The following is a 7,113-nucleotide window of genomic DNA, read 5'->3' on the forward strand; positions in this document are numbered from 1 at the left end:
TACAAGTTCTACAAGTTCTACAAGTTCTACAAGTTATATGTCTTGCATATATAAGTTCAACCAAAACATAAAAGTTCTAACATAGATTAGTGTCTCTATGTATCAAAATATTCTTGAGCCCTCAAGGTAGCATATGATCACCAAGAAAGATTGGTGTAATTCCCCAGAATATTGGACTAATCATCAGACAATTCTCAACTCAAGGTTTGGATATCCAGCACGAGCTTTGTACCGTTCAAAAAGATCTTGAAGTGATGCAACAAACTGACTATGCACCGTAGCAACCTAATATGGAGAAAGATATCAAATTTACAAACAATATTAGAGATACCCCACATGCTTTACATTGAAATATAAGGTTCCATAAAAGGTTTGAATAAAGTTTTTTTTCATGGAAGCTAGAATCTTTAGTTAAAGCATAACACAAGTCAATGTAATGAACATTTTGGAGATGAATAGGGAACAATACAAGAGAGAAAAAGAATGCAGCATGTTAATATGTTATCCCAGGATAACTTAATGGATAAACGCTGCATGAAGGACATATACCTCTTCTGTTGTTGGTTCTGGATTTTTGTCAAGCTCAATCGGTCTACCCACAACAACATACATTGGATGCTTGAATGGTATTGGAGATCTAGAAGTTGAAAAGATGATTTGTGTTAAAAGATTAAACCAACTCAACTTCAAATATAAATTTAGTTACCCTGATTTTTTATGGAAGAAACATTGTCTAGAGAAAACATAGACAACGAAAATGATGAGGATTAACAAATTGGGATGTAGAAGAAACACACACCCAAAAATTCCCCAAAAGTATATGGGGGTGAACTTGATAGCCCTTGCAAAATTCAGAATTAACTTCCCACCAAGTTTCCACCATTTATAGATATTTGACTATAGCAAACATTGCAGTGATGAAGGAAAATGAGAAATGGTAGTTAATGACAAACATAAATCAGTAACACTAACATATAAGGATGTGAAACACTAAATAATTTATAGTGTTGTAAAGCTGATTTGGACAAGAAATAAGTACCTGTCCAAAACAGAAAACCGGAACAAGGGGTTGGCCCTTCTGAATTGCTATGCGGATAAATCCTTTTCTTGCCTTGAGATAGGCAGTCTACAGGGTAAAAATATCTTAATATCACTGACCCATTTAAAGTTTTAACATAAATCATGCAATGACAATAATGATGCTCATCTTGAAAGACACAATTTATTTCAAATCCTCTTCAGCATGTCTTTAAAATCAGTAGAAAGGAGAAATACAGCACAAAACCAAATATCAAGAAAAACCAGTAAGATGTAGGCACTACAAGATCTAACTAACACAATGTACTCCTTAATTATATTTACAATTTTTTTAGGAATTTTTTGACTATACACTAATATAATCATATAAGGAAAATGTAGAATGCCAGGTTCCTAGTATGTCATGTTATAGGATAGTTGGCCTCAACCATTTACATAGCATTAGAAGGAAAATTTCCCATAACAATATAATACTAAACTTTGCATCAATCATAGCACTACAATTATCAAAAATAGAATAAAAATACTAAAAAGGAATGAGATGGAACACACCTCGGTACCATGCTCCATGAAAAATGTTTCTTGCACTCCACCAGGTATTAAAATGCAACTGTAGCCATTATCCAAGAGGGAGAGGAAGTTTTTCTTTGTTGCTGGTGTAAGACCCAACTATGTCCATATGTGTCTCAAAAATGGTGTATAGAATACCTATGCATCAATTGAGAAAATTTTAATTACATACTTAAGAACCAATTACAAAGCAGAGTTGCAACTCTCAAGCGAAAGTCTTACTGCACTGCTAGCAAGAACCTTTATCTTTGGAAGAGGCATAAACCCTGTGTTGTCGGCAAGCGCAACAACACCAATTGGCAAAACCGAATGTGGTTCAAAACCAAAAACTGCACAAAGTGCATACTCATGTTACTATCAATAGCCAGCAATTGATAAAATACAATAAAAACAGGTACCATCACAATGGTTAACTAAACAACTGGACCCCTTTTTTTCACTTCAATACATTGTAAAATCCTTAAATTTGGGTCAGGCTATTGGAAGACTATGCACTGCCTGTTTTGACTCCATACTAACACTAATATTTTCAACCACAACATCAGCAGAATCAAGGTTCAATATTTCAGCTAAGATAATCAACTAACAACATAGTTAATAAGGATAATATAGTTACCTACTTTACTCAATTCACAAACACAAATATAAAAAAAAACAGAATCGAAATTACTAAAAAGAAAGCAAAAGCTAATAGCACTAATATTTTCAACCAGATATCAAAATAATATTTTTAGTCACAACATCAGCAGAATCAAGGTTCAATACTAAATTAAACTGCACTTACCTTCAGCAGAGGAGACGATCGGAGCAGACCAGCAGCAGAGGAACAAAGCATGGCTGAACCAGAAGACTTTAAAGAGTGCTACACAACACCAGAAGAAGACTCTTTTATTAAATCTTCATCATTTCACTAGCAAGCTAGGAGACAAACTTAAAAAAAACTCACCTCTACACTGCAGAATAACTACACCAGAAGAAGACCCTTTTATTAAATCTTCATCATTTCTCTTCTAAACCTACAATAAAACAGCAAAAATGAAGTCCACAAAATTAATATAGAATAATTATATATTAAAAAAAAACTCACCTCTACACTGCAGAATGTCAGAAGCAGAACCAAGTCAGCACTCAGCGACAGGTTGGAGCCGTTCCACCGTCGAAGATGCAGGCCACTAGCGAGGAGAGGTGACCGCACGAGCAGAGCTTTGGCACGAATAGAGCAGATCCAGCAGCGGAGCGAACCAACAAGAGGACGACAGAGACGGAGGTAGCAGATACAGAGGAGGCACGACGCCGGAGGCAGAGGAGGCGGAACACGGCGGAGCCAAGATGGCCAGTTCGACACAGATGGAGGTGAGCAGTGGCGCACACGAAGCAGATTTGACAAGCGACTGGAGACGCTTGCGACAAAACAAACACCACGGAGGACCACGACGCCGCCGCAAACGCTTCCCAGGGCCTACACCGGTGATTCTTCTTCCGGCAGCAGCTGCATGTTCCCTCGCAGATAGAGACGGCGCGGTGAGGGTTCAGAGTAACTGAGGGAGGCTTAGAATGAGGGGTGGGGACTTAGGGTTTTTTTACAACCTTACCTTCACTATCACCATTTGGTTTTTACAGCTTTACCTTTAGTATTTTAATTTTTTTTGGGATATATTTAATTATTGTTATTTATATTTATATAAAATATACATATATTTTTGTGACTCAAAAATAATTGTTACAAACAATGTTAAATTTTGTGACAAATTAATTTTTTGTTACAAAATAATTTGGATTTTTCAGACAAAAAAATATTTTGTTACAAAACATTTAGAGTTTTTGAAACAAAAAACTATTTTGTTACAAAATACTTCGAATTTTTGTAACTACTTTACTTTTTGTTACAAAATATTATAATATTTTGTAACAATACACCGGCGCGTTACAAAAACTAACATAATTTGTAACAAAAAAAATAGATTATTACAAAATATTTGAATGTTTTGTAACAACAAACAACATAGTTTTTTTTGTAACAATCACCAATTATTATTACAAAAAACTCTTTTTTTGTAACAATTTTAAATTTGATACAAAAGTTTTGTTACAAATATTCCATTTTCTTGTAGTGATCCTTTCTCGGCAAAACATAATGTTTAGGGAGCAAATTAATCAACTCGATGTTGAGCTCAAAATTTTCATGCAAGTAGAGGAAGCGCAATTGGAGTGATTGGAGAGTAATATCCGAAGCTCCCATCTCCTTGAGAGTGATTCTTCTAGGTGTGTCCATGTCTTCATTACCTATATCACTCAAAGAGGCATCAGAAATACCAACAGAAGAGTATAAAGTTCCTTCGTTGAATGTGGAATTGGAGTCACGATTAGAAGGCAATAGTGAATCGGATTGCTCGTCAAGAGCCACCAATTCACTATTCACAAAAGCTAACCGATGCTGAGCTTACCTAATATGTGTCAAAGTTCTTTCAATTTCTAGATTAAAAGGGGCTAAGCTCAGATCCGGTAGTGACCGCGAGATTCAACTTAGAAAACATAAGGCTCATGCAATTATTAAAAGCAAAGAGAAACTAACTAAAGAAAAGCAATTAATTACTAGCAAACTACTAGAACTAAGAGTTCTAACTAAGAAAAACAACTAAAAACTAATAAAGCAAAAACCAATAAAATAAGCAAAAACAAGTTATTCACACTATTTACATATTAACAATAACCAATAATCAACACACATTGCAAAGTCTCTGGTAACGGCACCATAAACTTCACGAGCGCTAAAGACTGGTTTAGAAAATTCGCTAATTAAAGCTTAAGATTCGTTGTAGATCTAAATCGGAATTCAACACTCTTCAAAGTTTAGTAAAATTTGTCATAAAGTTTATTCAGGAGTTTAATCCCCAATCATTTTTCTTAAACTTGCAATAAGGTATACAATTATTGGTTATGGAATTCGGGAGGGGGGTTGAGCACAAATTATGGAAATGTAAATTGATTAGAAATTAAAGAGCAATTAATAACTAAATTATAAGGAAATAAAATCAAAGAGTAAGTAAAGGGCTAACTAATCAAGTATGGAATAAGTCACAAAAAAAAATCAAGTATGGAATAAAAGAGTAATAATTAAAATGATAAATTGATAACTATACTAGAAAGCAACTAAATTAAACTGAAAATGATTAAGGTAACAAACTAGTAAAAGAGGAAAATTCAAGAGCTAAAAGGTCTTGACTAGGGTTGAGAATCAAGAATCACTATCATTGTCATTAACCACAAGCATGGTAATTATTAAGAGTTAATCCTACTTTGTCAATCTCTACACATTGAAAAAAGTCAAGTAAGCATAATTAACCTTAATTCACAAGTTCTAACTAACTTACTAGTTAAATTTAGTAAAAGACTAGCGTTAGTAAAAACAAGATCAACTAATAACTCTAAATTACCAATCAAAATTAGACATTAATGACTCAAGGTCACCTAATTTCTCAACCTCAAGCAAAGAAAATGAAAATCTACTCCATAACTAATGTAAACATGTTGTTAAACACTTAACGTGTATAAAAAGAAAAACATCATAAATTGCAAGAATTAACAAAAACTATAACTAACTACTAGAAGAAATTAATACTAACAACTCAAATAATAAGCATAAATAAAGTAAAAAACATCAAATTCATTCATAGAACTCAAGAATTCACATAGTTCATAAAAGTAAAAAATAAAGCAAAGTAGACTTAATAAGAAATCTAAGCAGAGTAATGTAAAAAACAAGAAAATAAGAGTAAAACTACAATTAAACAAGATTAAAATTCAAAACTAGAGATGAAATTGAAGAAAATTCAAGAAAATCTAGAGAGAAGTTGGAGCTTCTCTCACTAGAAACTATAAACTAAAACCCTATGAAAATTGAAAAATGAGTGAATGTGTTCTCATGTAGTCCCCTCCTCCAAGTTTTTGCTTCAAATTATCATCTTCCACAGCTGTTGGGGGCCCCTTGGGAGGCCCAAAATGTGAATACACATGCTTTATTAATCAAGGCACATGATCCGATCTCGCGCACCTGAGAATCTCGCTCAGGCGAGGAATTGGCGCTCGCGCGAGGATCTTGCTTAGGTGAGAGCATGTCTCTCATGCGAAAATTTCGCTCAGGCAAAAAAATCTCGTTTAAGCGAGCTGCCAGACAATTTCTCTTTTGAATTGTTTTCCAAATATGCTTCTTTGCTCAATTCTCTTCGATTCTTTGAGGTTGTTGATGCACCTTAACCCTGAAACACTTTAAAAAATTTCAACCCGACATCAAATGATATAAAAAGAGATTAAAAAATTAATAATTAGAAGCACAAAAAACATATTTTTCACATACGACTACATCGGAAGCAAGATTCGAAAAACTCAATTAATTAAGCTAAAATTATGTAAGTTAGTTGATAAACTCCATACTTTTTAACATAACTTAGAATGCTAAAATGGAGTTGATCATAGTGTATTAAATGAATTGATATTACTCGGATCTTGTTTACACTGTAAATAAGATACATTGATGTCCTCGTCTGATACATGTTATATCTGCACCTGTTTTCTTTGTTTATGATACGTGTGTTATCTCTTTTGTAATATATCAATTCGTTTACATTGTAAACAAGATAAGTAATGACTAAAATTATAAATTGACTCCAAATTGCATATTTAAATTGCTAATCTTTGTTTATTTAAAGATTAGCAAAATTCTTGAAATATTTTGACATAAAATTTAATAGATAATTATTTTTTAATGTGAAACAAATTTAATTTTTCAATTGTAATATTGTATGAGTAATACATTTATTATTAATACTAGTACCTAATCAAGTATCTAATATCCATTAAATCACATTTTTGTTGATTATTTTATAAGAAATATAACTTGAATGAACTAATTTAAAATATTGACTACCTTTTTTTTTGTGTTTGAATTTTCGTTGACGTCATGTGAGACAGACAAAAACTTTGTAAAAAAATAAAAATTCAAATCAAACAACCCAATTCTCTTTATATAATATTTTTTTATTAAGTAAATATTTAAATAATTTTTTGAATCAATAATATTGATAATTATATTTAAAAGTAAAATATATTTTTTATCTTTAAATTTTATATATATATATTTTTTAAATATTAGTGGGGATATTTGACCCCACAAATTATAAAGTAGATTTGTCTCTGATTACAAAACGATTACAGTGTGAACCTTGTTAAGGCTATGTACAAAATATACACAATTTTCTGGGTCGTCAAATTAGTAAACATTCAGCCGTAGAAAAAGGAAACAACATTGAAAATTTTGAACTCCAACTATAAATCCTATCCATACAATATGGCTCAAAACATGTAAACAATCAAAGAACTCAAGCACATGTAAAGAAACTAGCCAAACCATAGTAGTTATCTTCACATAGAAAAGTATAGGTAAATAATTTTAATCAACCAACTTTAAATAACTGTAATTAATAATTATAAATTTTATATTTTAAAAAA

At 32.1% G+C, this 7,113-nt stretch overlaps 1 pseudogene; it reads right to left on the reverse strand.

Annotated features, from left to right (window-relative positions):
* LOC107646767 lies at positions 145 to 3,215 on the reverse strand (annotated as a pseudogene).

Source organism: Arachis ipaensis, chromosome B06 (genome assembly GCF_000816755.2).
Source record: "Arachis ipaensis cultivar K30076 chromosome B06, Araip1.1, whole genome shotgun sequence".
Classification (NCBI taxonomy): domain Eukaryota; kingdom Viridiplantae; phylum Streptophyta; class Magnoliopsida; order Fabales; family Fabaceae; genus Arachis; species Arachis ipaensis.